Raw genomic sequence first — 14,364 nt, 5'->3', positions numbered from 1 at the left:
AGTACGAGTATCGATGAGGATGAAGATGATGAAGTTTGGGTTGATGTTCATCATTTTTTAGATGAAGAACAGCAGAATGAATTGGTAAGTCTGAAGCTTTCCTCATTCACATATTTGGTATTTGGAATCAACAATAAGGCAATGGAGCATTTTTAAATTTAGTGTTTGTTAATAGGAGAGACTATTATTACCCTTCTCCATGTACCCTCGGGGATATGGTGCTGTTCCTTTGCAGTCTGAAGAGTAGAGATGCTGCCACAGCACCCAGCTTTTCTTTCGAACCAGTATCTTGCTGGGTCATGCCTGCAGGGAGCTAACAGTGGGATCCACGGGTGTGGATGTGTAGTCACAGAAAGTCCAGACTAGAGGAAGACAAAAGATCTCCCCCTGGAACCAGTCATTAGTGAGCCATCAATGACTTTGGCATTTTTTCTTTGAAGAGGTATTGTGATTCTTGTGAAGGCTTGGCATTGTAACCAAACAAATGTCACATTCTGGTGAATTCCCAAGTTTATATTTGGGTTGGGGCTTCCACATTGAATCACTGGAGTAACAAGGTAGTCTGTCAGCATCTGGCCACCACTATGCACTCCCTTGCCTCATAATGTTCTCTAAACGCGCTCTGCTGTGTAATTTTTTTTACAATTCCATTTCTCTCTTCCCCCAACTCGTGAGTTATTTATGTTTTCAGCATTTCCTGGTGATGTATATCAATGAGGTTTAAATGTGCCTGTGATATGTTCAATATATAATGGGACATCCAGTCTGTTCCAGTGAGATCGTGAGAATGACTTGTTTTTGATCACTGACCAAATAATAAAGGCAGAAATGCCAGAGGTAAGAAAAGTTTCCTCATGTAAAAAAGCACACAAGAATATATGGAAACATTCAGAGAATTAATATGAGCAAAGGAACGGACTGCTATAGGAAATGTCAAGGGTGAAGACAAGTCCATTGTCTCAGGGACTTGTGGCTGCCAAGGGAAAATCTGCCATGTTGTCTAATGTACAACTTCTCCCACAGCAACGTGTCTGATTGTTAACTGCCTGCTTTTGTGGCTCAAGCCTTGAACAAAATTTAAAAGAATGTGCAGAGACCGTAAGAATTGTGAATTATAATGGAGCGACTCAGTAGTTAAAACCATCATTGGCAGGTTGCTCACATCATTAGGAAGTAAAGCAAAATAATTTTGTTTAAAATTATGAGGAATTAGTAAATGTTAGTACAAAGATGTCTATGAAGGACCATAATCATAAACTCTGGTATAACTACTTCTTACAAGAGCAAAGGGTATATTGGTATTTATTACACAGGGGTTGAGCATAACATTAGTCTTAGTTGAATGTTGGTTTATTTGACTTCTGGATATACTTGTCATTGATTCAGTCTGGTATAGATGCATTAGTGGAATCATTGTATGAGAGGATTACACTGTGAGAAGAGCAAGTAACATTGGTGGATACTTACTGGAGACAGAGAAAGTGAGAATGATCTCACTGAGACAGATCATTCTGGGAGATACTGATGGTGAGAAGATGGTTCCTCTGGCTGGTGTGTCGGAAGTTAATTGTACATTGAGGATAACATGGGATGTTATGTTGCAACCAAACTGTTGGTGAGACTGCATTTGAAGTATTGTATTCAGTTTAGTCACTCTGCTGTAGGAAAGATGCCATTAAGCTGGAAGAAGTGCAGATGACATGTATGAGGATGTTGCCGGGACTCGAGAGACTGAGACATGGAGAGAGATTCAGAAGGATGGAACTCTCTTCACTAGATCACAGCAGGATGAAGAGTGAGTTGTAACACACGTACAGTACCTATAAAAAGTTTTCACCCCCTTGGAAGTTTTCATGTTTTATTGTTTTACAACATTGAATCACAATGGATTTAATTTGGCTTTTTTTGGACACTGAGCAACAGGGAAAGACTCTTTCTTGTAAAAAATGAAAACATATCTCTACAAAGTGAATCAAATTAATCACAAATATAAAACACAGAATAATTGATTGCAAATTATTCACCCCCTTTAATATGACACACCAAATCATCACTGGTGTAGCCAACTGATTTTTGAAGTCACACAATTAGTTAAGTAAAGATCAACTATGTGCAGTCAAGGTGTTTCAATTGATTGTAGTAAACATACACCTGTATCTGGAAGGGCCAATTGCTGGTGAGTCAGTATCCTGGCAAAAACTATACCATGAAGACAAAAGAACACTCCAAACAACTCCACAAAAAGGTTTTTGAAAAGCACAAGTCAGGAGATGGATTCAATAAAATTTCCAAGTCACTGAATATCCCTTGGAATACAGTTAAGTCAGCCATAAAAAAAAATGGAAAGAATATGGCACAGCTGAAAATCTGCCTAGAGCAGGCCATCCACAAAATCTGAGTGACAGTGCAAGATTGAGACTGGTGAGGGAGGCCACCAAGTGACCCAAGACAACTCTGGAGGAGTTACAAGCTTCAGTGACTGAGATGGGAGAGACTGCGCATACAACTGTTTGCCCAGGTGTTTCACCAGTTGCAGCTTTAGGGGAGAGTGGCAGAGAGAAAAGACATGTGAAGTTTCAGCTAGAGTTTGACAGAAGGTATGTGGGAGACTCTAAAGTCAGCTGGAAGAAGGTTCTATGGTCTGATGAAACCAAAATTGAACTTTTTTTGCCCATCAGACTAAATGCTATGTTCAGCATTAGCCAAACACCTTACATCATCAACAACACACAATCCCTACCTACCATGAATCATGGTGGTGGCTGCATCATGCTGTAGGGATGCTTCACTGTAGCAGGCCCTGGAAGGCTTGTGAAGGTAGAGGGTGAAATGAATGCAGCAAAATACAGGGAAATCCTGGAGGAAAACCTGATGCAATCTGCAAGGGAACTGCGACTTGGGAGAAGATTTGTTTTCCAATAAGACAATGACCCCAAGCATAAAGCCAAAGCTACACAGGAATGGCTTAAAAACAACAAAGTTAATGTCCTGGAGAGGCCAAGTCAGAGTTCAGACATCAATCCAATTGAGAATTTGTGGCTGGACTTAAAAAGGGCTGTTCACTCACAATCCCCATGCAATCTTGCAGAGCTTGAGCAGTTTTCTAAAGAAGAATGGGGGAAAATTGCAGTATCCAGATGTGCAAAACTGATAGAGACCTATCCACACAGACTCAAAAGCTGGAACTGCTGTGAAAGGTGCAGCTATTAAATACTGACTTGAAGGGGATGAGTAATTATGCAATCAATTTGTGTTTAATAATTGTAAAAATAATTAAATCACTTTGTAGAGATCTGCTTTAATTTTGACATGAAAGAGTCTTTTCTGTTGATCAGTGTCAAAAAAGCCAAATTACATCCACTGAGTCAAGGTTGTAAAACAAAATGGTTGAATTTTAGAGCAAGACCATGTCGAATGTAAAAAAGTACCAGTTTCCTGGTTACATCGGAAACACTGATCCGATAAATTTGGATTAAATTTTTTTATTTTTTGTGGTGTAATATATAATTGATGTAGAAAATTATACTGCACTAATCTTAACCGAACATTTATTGTATTTGTCATACTGTCAAGACATAGTCTTGACCAATTTGTTTCTTCAATTTTAATATTCAAATCACTTTCCCATTTTTGTCTTGACTTATGGACTCCTTGCTTAATTACCTGTCTTTGAATCAAATTATACATGCAAGACTTTTACTGGAACAAATTACAGGAACACAATTTCCTCATAATCCAATATTATTTTTACTAGGTGATATTGAAGGGATAAAACCGAAACTCAAACTAAATAAGTATCAGAAAGAATTTATAAAAATTGCACTGGCAGTAGCCAAAAAAGCTATTGCAGTTACTTGGAAATCGGATACACATTTAAGTATAGATTCTTGGAAGAAAGAAATCTATGGTTGTATTCCATTAGAAAAAATTACTTATAATTTAAGAGATAAATATGAAACATTTTTGAAAATTTGGAGCCCTTATTTACAAAAGACAGGATTAAATATATAGATGCTTTGAAGATGAAACAATTGGTTATTAGGGGAAAGAAATAAATATACATATTAAAATTATTATGAATTCCATGGAGCATGTGGAGATCTTCCAACCACCAGGCATTCTTTCTTTCTTTCTTTCTTTCTTTTTTTTCTATGGGGCAGTTAGGGGGGAGGGGTTAAGGGGAGGGGGTATGGGTTATATACATTGTTTTTTCATACTTTGTAATCATTTAAAAATGCAATAAAAAATTATTAAAAAAAAAAGGTTGTAAAACAATAAAACATGAAAACTTCCAAAGTGGCGAATACATTTTATAGGCACTGTACATGTTTACAATATATACATAGCTATAAAATTATGATAGGGTGAATTCAGAGTTTTTCCCCAGGTTGAGGAATCTAGAACTAGAGGGCATTGGTTTAAGGTGAGGGGGAAGAGATGCAATTGGAATTGGAGGGGTAGCTTCTTCACCCAGAAAGTAGTCAGTATATGGAATAAGATGCCCAAGGAAGTGGCTGAGGCAGGTACATGAATATTTAGAGGATATTTGGACAGGTATGGAGATGGGAAGGTTTTGGGTGAATATATGTGCCAAATGGGACTAACCTCACTGGGAATCTCAGTCAGCATGGACCAGTTGGGCTGTTTCCATACTTTATGACTCAGTGACTTTAACTTACTGTATGATCAGAGTGAGAGGAGGAGGGCTGGCTGTAACCCTGAGACTTTGTAAGGAAAAAAAGTAGGTTTTGTTTGGTTTGTTTTCTCATTGGTTAAATGAAGTTCTGGTTAGACGTATGTTGCTAGGAGATGAATTCCTTGATGGTCTGTGGAGAAGGTGAAGACCGTGCCCACAGAAACATGCAAAGCAAAAGCAGCATTCGCCAGTGCTAGTTGCCACCTCACACAGGAAGACTTCAAGAAAATCCGACTGGCCCAGATAGCTAAAGAGGTTGACCCTGCCCCTGGCAAAAGTCAGAAGAGGAAAACTGAGGACGGCAGTGATGACGAAAGTAAGTATGTGCATTTTTAATTCCTAATAATTAGTATGAAAAATCTCTACACTCAGTGCTTGTTTCTTGGTATAAACAACATTAGTAAAAGTTCTTTGTTCAGATAAGTCTAAAGCTTGTTTTTTATAATTTCAGTTGCACCTTAAACTCTGCTACAAAATCACAATGTAAAAACATAAACAAAGCAGGGTAGAACTTGACTACTCTACCATTTGATTAGGCCAGGTCTGTTCCTCTGCTACAAGACGGTTTTCCTCCCTGATCTTCATCACCCCTATACCCCTGTTATCCAAAAATGTGCTGATCTTAGCCTTTGAATATAATCAGTGCCAGAGAGCCCTCTGGGATTAAGAGTTCTGAAGATTTATAATCTACACCTGAAGAACTTTGTCCTCATTTCAGCCCTGTCCTGAGGTCGTTTCTCCAGCTAGTGGAGATACCCTGTCAACCATCTTCCTTTACGGAATTATCCATGTCATAGTCAGATCACTTTTCACTTCTTAACTAGCATTTACACATCCATCATTTTTTAAAAAGAGCATTCTTTTCCTTTAATTCCTCATAACCTGCCATTTCCCCACTGTGAAAATTCCCTTCCCTTCTAGGAAAATAAACAAAACAGCAGATGCTGGAATCTAAAATAAAACAGATGCTAAAAAATCTTCCAGCGTGTCTGTTTTTGTTTTTAATCTCTTTATCTGCTCACAACCCCCTTTCTCTATCACCAGCAGACCTGCATTTTTATATCCTGTTTTCTCATTTGAATTTGTAGGTGCTAGTTGAGTAGCTCAGGGTGTAAAACCGATACCTGTGGCATCTCAGTAACAAAATCCAGATAGACCCGCCTCCTTTTCCACCTTTCATCCTTCCCCAGTCCTGTGGTGCCTAAACCCTGGTGCCAGGAGGCACAGGCCTTTGTGACCTTGGACTGTGGAGGCCATGTAATCAGCTTCCCTGCAGCTAATATGCAACTTTTCTCTTTCTCCATGCCTCATTGATCTTCTGGACCTGGTAAATTATCAGATTCCTCATCTTGCATCCTAGTACACAATATGTGTTGGGCAAGGTCAAAGGGTAAGCCTTCTGTATTACCACGTCTTGGGGCTTTTGACCTATCTGAATTATAGGCAGGTCCTTTTACCCGCGACCTACCCAAATCCAAGTTGCTGCTTTAGTGGAAGGCTGTGACCGCCTAGACCAAGCTGCACCGTTAACTCCTCATCTTTTCCCAGCTGAGATGCTGAGATGCCAATGCAACAACTTTACTGAAAGTGTCTCCACCTTAAAGAACTTCGAGCGCCAAGGTCTGACTCATTCACGGCCATGATGACCAATTTCAGGTGAACAGGAAGATAACACTGCTACAATGGTGAGCTTCTGTATCCTAATGGTTTATTGTTTAGTACTTACTTTTCCTGTAAGCAAAGGAGATGTGTGTGCTCTGTAAGATATTTAATATATGCTTTTTTGTTGCAACATTAAATCAAAGTGAACCAGAAGTAAATTCATCGAACTTGTTTCTAACTTTGACAGTCTGATGGTGAGTCAGTTATGTATGGTCTGTTCTGCTCTTTTTTTTATTCCTTGCTGACAGCAACATAAGAGTATCCATCTCCAAGCCTTCAGCTTTTAATATGCAATTGTAAAATTGTTTAGTTTTCAGAGGAGAGCTGCTTTGGCTGCGAGATATAGAACGGCTGCATAAAAAGCCTAAATCAGATAAAGAAACTCGACTAGCAACAGCTATGGTAAGTATTGTTAAATACTCTTAATCACAACTTCATTCTATTTGTTATTTTGAGGTCTGACAAAGAGCTTCTTGCTACATGAATCATTTCCTTGTTTACTTCCCGGGACGTTTCCGATATTTATGCTTCTGTTCAGTCTACCCATTGTGCCCAAAGCACTCTCAGTAAAATTTAGCTATTTTTTATGTCTACATAAAACTAATGTTTAATTACTTATCCATATTCTTTTAAGACACAAGTTTTTGACAGTTTTGTTTCCTTAAGTAGTTGTATCAAAAAACAATTGTGCAGAATAGCTTTGCAGTCAGGAAAATGGAGGGTTAAGAAAAGTGTAGTTGCATCAAACAAAAATTATACTGTAACCAATCCTTCTTAATGACTTTTTCTGGATTGATGTGGAGAATTAGAAAACCTTTTTTTTCAGAATCTCAAGTTGGTAGAAGTTGAAGGCTGCAGATTTCATGGTTCATGGCTATGAAATGGCAGATGATGTTGACCTAGAAAAAGGAAGCTGTGGGATTCAAGCTTTCTCAATTCCGATTTCAGTTTGAATTTGCCATTTGCTACAAGGATCTGTAGCATCCAGCCGAAAGCCAGGCAACAGGCAGACTGCTCAGTCAATCAAATTCAAAAATGTCTCTCTGATTGAAATATAAGAAGGTAAAATAGCAAATTTTAATTGCATTTATTTACAAAAATAATTTGGCTATGCACATGAGATTAAGACACTAAAAATGTTACTTTTACTTAAGTCTGGAATATAAATGTCTTTTTGAAGATTGATGCCAAGCACTTGCAAATTAGTTTTCCAGTCAGGGAGACTATTAACCAATAGTTAAGCCTTATTACAACACTACATTATAACACATTTAATCCTGATGGAAATCCAATCACAAACAAGAGAAAATCTGCAGATGCTGGAAATCCAAGCAACACACACAAAATTCTGGAGGAACTCAGCAGGCCAGGCAGCATCGACGGAAAAAAGTCCAGTCAATGTTTTGGACTGAGACCATCCTGATGGACAAACCTTTTTCTAAGAGTCCTACAAACAAAAATAACCTGGAGCATTATTGTTTTGAATGCTTTTGAACTAAAGTATATTATGAGTATAGCAAAGTATACTGTTTTTAAATGGAGCTGGTTCAATTTTGGTATTTTTTGGTCCAAGTAAACCATGCATCTAAAGAGATGACCACATGTTGAATTATTGAGATTCTGTTGTTCAGCATTTGTCTCTTTTGTGTTTCCTGATTACACTTCACTGTGTCCACATCTCAGTTCTATACCCTTTTTAAATAACCTTTACCCTTTTCCTTTCTAATTTATTCTGTTCTTCTCTCCTGGTCGATATTGATTACAGTTCAATTGGTGATGATCATAATTAGACAATAGACAATAGACAATAGGTGCAGAAGTAGACCATTCGGCCCCTCGAGTCTGTACCACCATTCTGAGATCATGGCTGATCATTCACTATCAATACCCTGTCCCTGCCTTGTCCCCATATCCCTTGATTCCCCTATCCATCAGATATCTATCTAGCTCCTTCTTGAAAGCATCCAGAGAATTGGCCTCCACCGTCTTCCGAGGCAGTGCATTCCACACCTCCACAACTCTCTGGGAGAAGAAGCTCTTCCTCAACTCTGTTTTAAATAACTGACCTCTTATTCTCAATCCATGCCCTCTGGTACTGGACTCTCCGAACATCTGGAACATATTTCCTGCCTCAATCCTATCAAATCCTTTAATTATCTTAAACATTTCAATCAGATCCCCTCTCAATCTCCTCAATTCCAGCGTGTACAAGCCCAATCTCTCCAATCTCTCTGCGTAAGACAGCCCTACCATCCCAGGAATCAACCTAGTGAATCTACGCTGCACTTCCTCAATTGCCAGAATGTCCTTCCTTAAACCTGGAGACCAAAACTGTACACAATATTCCAGGTGTGGTCTCACCAGGGCCCTGTACAAGTGCAAAAGGACATCCTTGCTCTTGTACTCAATTCCCCTTGTAACAAAGGCCAACATTCCATTTGCCCTCTTCACTGCCTGTTGCACTTGCTCATTCACCTTTATTGACTGGTGAACTAGGACTCCGAGGTCTCTTTGCATTTCTCCCTTACCTAACTCTACACCGTTCAGACAATACTCTGCCCTCTTGTTCCTGCTTCCAAAGTGGATAACTTCACATTTATTCACATTGAATGACATTTGCCAAGTATCTGCCCACTCACCCAGCCTATCCAAGTCTCCCTGTATTCTCCTAACGTCCTCTTCGCATGTCACACTGCCACCCAGTTTAGTATCATCAGCAAACTTGCTGATACAGTTTTCAATGCCCTCATCTAAATCGTTGACATAAATCGTAAAGAGCTATGGTCCCAATACAGAGCCCTGTGGTACCCCACTAATCACCTCCAGCCAGTCCGAGGAACACCCATTCACTGCTACCCTTTGCTTTCTATCTGCCAACCAGTTTTCTATCCATGTTGAAACCCTGCCCCCAATGCCATGAGCTCTGATTTTACTCACCAATCTCCTATGTGGCACCTTATCGAATGCCTTCTGAAAATCTAGGTACACAACATCCACTGGCTTACCCTCGCCTAACATCCTTGTTACACCCTCAAAAAACTCCAACAGATTAGTCAAGCATGATTTGCTCTTGGTAAATCCATGCTGGCTCGGCCTAATCCTATTACTGTCATCAAGATGTGCCACTATTTCGTCCTTAATAATGGACTCAAGCATCTTCTCCACAACTGACGTTAGGCTAACAGGGCGATAGTTCTCCGTTTTCTCCTTCCCTCCCTTCTTGAAAAGTGGGATAACATTAGCCACTCTCCAATCTTCAGGAACTGATCCTGAATCTAAGGAACATTGGAAAATGATTACCAATGCATCCGCAATTTCCTGAGCCACCTCTTTTAGAACCCTTGGATGCAGACCATCTGGACCCGGGGATTTATTAGCCTTCAGTCCTACCAGTCTACTCATCACAGATTCTTTCCTAATGTCAATCTGTCTCAATTCCTCTGATATCTTATGACCCTGGCCCATTCATACATCTGGGAGATTGCTTGTGTCTTCCCTGGTGAAGACAGATCTAAAGTACGCATTAAATTCTGCTGCCATTTCCCTGTTTCCCATAACAATTTCTCCCAATTCATTCTTCAAGGGGCCAACATTGTTCTTAACTATCTTCTTTCTCTTCACATAGCTAAAAAAGCTTTTGCTATCCCCTTTTATATTCCTGGCTAGACTGAGCTCATACCTGATTTTTTCTCTCCGTATTGCTTTTTTAGTTAAGATCTGCTGTTCCTTAAAACTTTCCCAATCATCTGTATTCCCACTCATCTTAGCTCTGTCATACTTCTTTTTCTTTAATGCTATACAATCTCTGACTTCCTTTGTCAACCACTGTGGCCCCTTCCCCCTCTTTGAATCCTTCCTTCTCATTGGAATGAACTGCTTTTGCATCTTTTGTATTATGCCCAAGAAGATCTGCCACTGCTGATTCACTGTCTTTCCTGCCAGGGCATCCGCCCATTTAACTTTGGCCAGCTCTTCCCTCATGGCTCCGTAGTCTCCTTTATTTAATTTCAACACCTCTGATCTGCCCTTATCCCTCTCAAATTGTAGATAAAAACTTATCATGTTATGATCACTACTTCCTAATGGCTCCTTTACTTCAAGATCACTTATCAATTCCTGTTCATTACACATCACCAAGTCCAAAATAGCCTCGTTCCTGGTTGGCTCAAGCACAAGCTGTTCCAAAAATACATCCCTTAGACACTCCACAAACTCCCTATCCTGGGGTCCAGCACCTACCTGATTCTCCCAGTTCACCTGCATGTTGAAATCTCCCATAACGACTACATTACCTTTAGCACATGCCAATGTTAACTCCCTAATCAACTTGTACCCAATATCCACACTACTGTTTGGGGGCCTGTACACAACACCCATTAGGGTCTTTTTACCCTTACTGTTCCTCAGCTCAATAATTCTTTCTAACCTGTATCAGGTTGCCCTTTTCCAGGAACGTAGAAGTTTCAACACAGTTGGAGGCTTTTCACTGCTGTTTTGGCTCCAATTTAAAAGGCCTAAAGTGTTAACATCACCCTCACCATCTCTGACACATTCCATCTTGCCATTAGAAAATGGCAGATGGCCAACTTGTTTCTCTGCTTCCTCAGCTGCTGTATCTAAGCACAGCAAATGCAAACGTCCGAACATCCATCTTGATGAATAACTGATTATAACTGGAATTATTCATTGTTTTGGACAGTGTTGCTCTAGTAATGTTCTAATTTGTTTTTAATAAGAAGACCTTGGGGTTGTGCTTTATAAATACTATATATTCAGTTTTACAGCTTACTGACAACAGACAGAACACTAACAGCAGTCAATGGCAATAGTCTCCATTTCTCCTTGGAGCGACAGAGGATGAGAGGTGATCTGACAGAGTTATATAAGATGATGAGAGGCATTGATCATGTGGATAGTCAGAGGCTTTTTCCCAGGACTGAAATGACTAGCATGAGGGGCATAGCTTTAAGTTGCTTGGAAATAGATACCATGGGGACGTCAGGGGTAAATCTTTCACAGAGTGGTGTGTGTGTGTAATGCACTGCTGGTGGCAGTGGTGAAGCGGATACAACAGGGTCTTTTAAGAACCTCTTAGACAGATATATGCGGTAGGGTAGTTCTAGGCAGCTTCTAGAGTAGGGAACATGGTCGGCACAACATTGTGGGCCGAAGGACCTGTAATGAGCTGTGGATATTCTATGTTTCTATGTTTCTATGTTACACACAGTGGGGTTTGGGGGGGTAGTGAAAATGTGGGACATATCCCAAAGGTTATACAACTTGTCCTAGAAGAATTTATCACCAGCTCAAAGTTAGTCAGCAGCTGGAACTTGAAAACGAATCCAGTAGCATCTTGCACGATTGCTTTGCGAGGTGATTATCAGCCATTAATGACTTGAATAGTTTTGTGGAATTGTTGGGAACTATCATTACATTTCTTATCAAAATATGATATTATCAATATTGTAGGGCACCTGAAAATCCAAGGGAAGGATATACAGTCTACACTTGTGAATCAAGTGTGTGTGTGTCATGAGGAGATGTGGAAATCTCTTTGCAACCTATGATATGATTTGATAGAAAGCGCATACTATTTGGTTGGAAAATCATAGCTTTGTATGCTTCTGCATTAATAATTGTGAATAATGTATTTTCAATTTTATATGAATGTAAGGAAAATGCTTTTCCTAGGACAGCAACTTCCAATTGGTGTTACTTTACCATCAAATTATTTGATCGATTTATTTATTGAGATGCATTACTGAGAATAGTCCTTTCTGGCCCTTTGAGCCATGCTACCCAGCAGCCTCTGATTTAATCCTAGCCTAATCACGTGACAATATACAATGACCAATTATCCTATCAACCAGTTTGTCTTTGGACTGTGGGAGAAACCTAGCACACAGAGGAAATTAGTGACATGATTAAACTTTTCAGAATTATTGCTAAGGACAAAGTACAAAAAAGTGAATTCATAAATGTAATTTTAGATTTTAAAATGTAGCATCTTATTATATTCAAAAACTAGGAAGATTCATTTCCACTGTGGACTCAACTTCTGTTTCTTTCGACAGTTTGCTTTGCAGGATGCTTTTTTGAAGAGAAATAAACAGGTGAAATAAGGAAGTAATGACAAAACACAACAGAAACCAAATATAGCAACCACGAAGATGTGACTTCCACATTACAGAGGGTTTGCATTCCCAGGAAGTGGCTGGAAATTTGAAGGTGCATCACATACACATGTGTCAAGAAACAGGAGTTGTGAAGAATTGTTTATTTGTATATTTTTCACAAATTCTGTAAGTGTTCTTTGAATTCTGTATAAATGAATTTTTGTTACTCAAGTAGCTGTAATGTGGGGATTGTTTGTATTCTTGTGAATAGTTTATATGGTGATTGATCTACAAATAAAAAAGGCCAAATCACTACTCAGTTTACTCATTTTCTGTATCTCCATTTCCATGACATTGCACAGTTGATTAGTAAGCCAATGAAGTTCTGTAACATCTATGGAAACAGGACCATCCTCAGGGTTACAACAAGATTCCATTTCTGAAAGATGTCTGTAACCGTGAGGAACTATAACACCTTAGCTTGACTGAATACAATATCTGAACACTTTGGGTCAGTTCCCAGTAATAGCCCTGAGAAATGGACTCCAGCTTACATCCCTGGCAACCTTGGCATGCAGATGAAAATAAAAGAGAGGAAGAAAGAAAAATTGGCAAAATGGAAGTATTTGTGATTGTGCTTGAAGAAGATCTTTCAGTCCACCAACCTATGCCTTGATTCACTTGCAGTGAACAAGTTAACATAACCACATATGTCTATATGGGATGCAAAAGGAAACCATTTAAAGCCACAGTTAAAGTCTGTCCTGAGCCTTATAGGCTCATAGGGCCGGTGCTTATGCCAGTTTCTGTGGCGTGAAGTGACTGAGAGACTCCCACCCGGATAGGACACCAGATAGGACGAGAGTTCACAACAATCCACATTATTAATGCTTTAAAAAATTTTGGCAACTTGCAACAATGAAGTGAGAGGCCCTGGATTGGCAACTATCAGGGTGGCAAGGTATTGCCCTGTTTAGCACAACACTTTACAGTCCACGCGATCGAGGTTCAATTCCCGTCGCTGCCTTTAGGGCATTCCCCCCGAGCCCTGGTTTCCTCTGGTGCTCCAGTTTCCATCCACAATCCAAAGATTGTAGGTTAATTGGTCATTGTAAACTGTCCCGTGATAAGGCCAGAATTAAATCGGGGATAGAATAGAATTAAATAGAATTAAATGGATGTGCAGTGTGGCTTGAAGGGCCACAAGGGGCTGTACCTCAATAAATATTTAAAAAATCAAATCTGTTGAATGGTTTGACCCCATTCACTCTCAGACTGGGGTCTCACAGCCAATCTACCCATTGACCCCTGGTGAACACAGAGAAACTTACAGCTACCTTGTCCAAGCCTGATTGATGTCATCAATGTCCATATCTTGTCCTCCCCCACCCGCCTTCCTTTGCGCAGGACAGCAACAGAAGTCTAGCAGGATTAATAGTCAAACCAGTGGAGCTGCCAATGTGAATAATTTTTCATACAGATAGTAAATTGGTTTAAATATACATCTTGAGTTATCCCTTGAAGGCAATAGCATGCTAGCAGATTATTTATCAGATTATGTCTTCAGAAAGTAGTGGATATCACATAGAATCATTTAACAAGATTGATTGTCTCAATCACAACAATAAGGTAATGCAAACAGAAGGAAATCATGGAAATTGTAAAAGCATAAGGTAATGGACAGGTCAGTGTGGGAGAGGGAAGGGAAACTGAAATGTTTTGCATCCAGGAGCTTGGGATGGCCGTTGCTGATGGGGCATAGATCTTCTGCAAATCAGTCGTAATGTTTATGTTCAGTTGAATGTAGAGGAAGCCACAGCAGGAGCAATGAATCCAGTAGACAAGGTTAGAGGAGAAATACTTAAGGCATTGCCACACTTGGAAAGGCTG

The 14,364-nt window shown here is 39.6% G+C and overlaps 1 long non-coding RNA gene across 1 annotated transcript; it reads left to right on the top strand.

Moving 5' to 3' along the window:
- The first annotated feature begins 5,986 nt into the window (after positions 1–5,986).
- Positions 5,987–12,761, top strand: LOC132404376 (uncharacterized). Its single transcript, XR_009515511.1, has 3 exons — positions 5,987–6,381; positions 6,669–6,760; positions 12,433–12,761. It is a non-coding gene; the product is annotated as an uncharacterized LOC132404376 (long non-coding RNA).
- Positions 12,762–14,364: the final 1,603 nt, after the last annotated feature.

This window comes from Hypanus sabinus, chromosome 14, assembly GCF_030144855.1.
Source record: "Hypanus sabinus isolate sHypSab1 chromosome 14, sHypSab1.hap1, whole genome shotgun sequence".
In the NCBI taxonomy this organism is placed as follows: Eukaryota; Metazoa; Chordata; class Chondrichthyes; order Myliobatiformes; family Dasyatidae; genus Hypanus; species Hypanus sabinus.
Note: the sequence above shows the minus strand (reverse complement) of the source record. Positions and strands in the feature narration are given on the sequence as shown.